Source organism: Portunus trituberculatus, chromosome 31 (assembly GCF_017591435.1).
Source record: "Portunus trituberculatus isolate SZX2019 chromosome 31, ASM1759143v1, whole genome shotgun sequence".
NCBI lineage: Eukaryota > Metazoa > Arthropoda > Malacostraca > Decapoda > Portunidae > Portunus > Portunus trituberculatus.
Window position 1 is genome coordinate 4039122 of NC_059285.1, and position 2500 is coordinate 4041621.

Consider the following 2500-nt stretch of genomic DNA (forward strand, 5'->3'; position numbering starts at 1 on the left):
CTCTCTCTCTCTCTCTCTCTCTCTCTCTCTCTCTCTGAGTACCTGACAGATGGAGTGCAATACCGTGATGTGTAAAAATGAAGCCGTGTGTGTGTGTGTGTGTGTGTGTGTGTGTGTGTGTGTGTGTGTGTGTGTGTGTGTGTGTGTGTGTGTGTGTGTAGTAGGACTTGCGGCTCATGACGAGGCGGAATGAATACACAAACAGATTATAAAAAAAAAAAAAAAAATGATGAATAGACGAAAAGACGATAACAGCTGCAATAATAATAATAATAATAATAAAAATAATAATAATAATAATAATAATAATAATAATAACAACAATCCCCACACGTAACTTCACCAAGAAAGACAATTAATTATTCAACACAAGAGCAGAACGAGTTACGTGACACAGATTCACGTTTCAAGACTCGCTGTACTTGAGTGTGTGTGTGTGTGTGTGTGTGTGTGTGTGTGTGTGTGTGTGTGTGTGTGTGTGTGTGTGTGTGTGTGTGTGAAGAGAACAAGACGTGAGCAAACAGTGATGAGTGTGATGACGATGGAAGATAAACAGATAAACAAATACGTACTTGCGTGAGAGTTGTGCCCCTATAGCAACGCAAGCACCATTATCACCACTATCATCACTATCTTTATTATCATTGTCATCATTATCATTCCCCTCATTCTTTATTTACATCATCGTTAAGTCATCACCATTTCATTCTAGATTGTAGCGTGTCTCTTCGCCCCGACAGATCCAACGCAGCTCATCACCGCATCATTGCCTTGTTATGACGCTCAAACAGATGCGTCAGTCAGTCAATCAGTCAGTCAGTCAGTCAGTCAGTCAGTCAGTCAGCGTGTAAGAAGAGACTAATGTTTTTATACCCGTCACGTTTTTTTCTTTCTTCTTCTTCTTCTTCTTCTTCTTCTTCTTCTTGATTACTGCTTATGTATCCGTCACTTTTCTTCTTACTTCTTCTTCTTCTTCTTCTGTTTCTTTTATTTCTCTTCTTTTCTCGTTCAATTTTTTTTTCTTCTTTTTCTTCCTCTTCTTTCTTTCTTTCTTTCTTTTTTTTTATTCCTCTTGACTCATGAACCCGTTACTTTTTTCTTACTTCTTCTTCTTCTTCTTCTGTTTCTTTTTTCTTTTCTTTTCTTGTTTAGCTTTTCCTTCTTTTTTTTCTTCTTCTTCTTCTTCTTCTTTTTCTGTTTGTTGTTGTTATTGTTGCTTTATGTATTTTATTTTTATCCTCTTCCTCTTCTTCGTTTTGTCTTTTCTTCTGGAGTTTATTCCTCTTCCTCCTCCTCCTTCTCTTTTTCTTCTGCTTCTTCTTTTTTTCTTCTTTTCACAGGATTTCCTTCTTGAATTTCCTCTTTCTCCTCTTTTCTTCCTCTTTTTTTTTCTTTCTCCTTTTTCTCTTCTTCGTCTTTGCATTTTCTTCTTCAGTTTCTTCTTCCTCTCTCTCTTTTTCTTCCGGCTCTTATTTTTCCTTCGTCCTTGTATTCTCTTCTTTATCATACTCTTCTTTCTCCTTCTGCATTTTTCATTATCCTCATATTCTTCAGCCACCACCTTTTCGTCCTCCATCTCTTCACCACCACTACCACCACCACCACCACCACCATCACCTTTTACTCTTTCCTCCTCTCCTTCTTCCTCGTCCTGCTTCTCCTTCATCTCACAGCGCATCTGACACTCCTAAGGCCGCGGACGTGTCAGTGGAGTGAGTGAAGTGAGTGAAGGGAAGGTATGCACGGATGGTCATGGGTATTTTGTTAGTTAACCACCCATACTCCCCCTGCCGTGCCTGGTGTGTACCCTTCCTGTCTGTCTGTTTGTCTGTCTGTCTGTCTTGTATGTAGTTTTCGCGTAGGTGTATATTGGTTTATTTAAATTTTAACTGTAGTAATTGGTTTGTGATGGAAATTTTTGGTACTTAAGATTCATGTTGTTGTTGTTGTTGTTGTTGTTGTTGTTGTGGTGGTGGTGGTGGTGGTGGTTTGTGATGGTAATTTGGTACTTAAGATTCATGTTGTTGTTGTTGTTGTTATTACTGTTATTACTATTACTGTTGTTGCTGTTGTTGTTTTTGTTGTTGTTGTTATTTTTGTTATTGTTGTTGTTGTGGTGGTGGTGGTGGTGGTGGTGGTTTGTGATGGTAATTTGGTATTTAAGATTCATGTTGTTGTTGTTGTTATTACTGTTATTACTATTACTGTTGTTGCTGTTTTTTTTTTTTTGTTGTTGTTGTGGTGGTGGTGGTGGTGGTGGTGGTGTGATGTTGTTGTTTTGTTGTGTGATGATATTCAATAAAGGAAGTCCATGAGTGATGAAAATAAAGAAAAAAAAAGATGTGTTGAAAGTATTGACGAAATAAATAAAACTGGATATGTAAATTAACAAGCAAACTCAATAAATGTCAAAGAAGAACAAAGGCGTATTTATTTATTTTTTTTTTCAACACAGGAATGGCTAAAGTGGAAAATTGATCTACACATAAACACTTTTTTT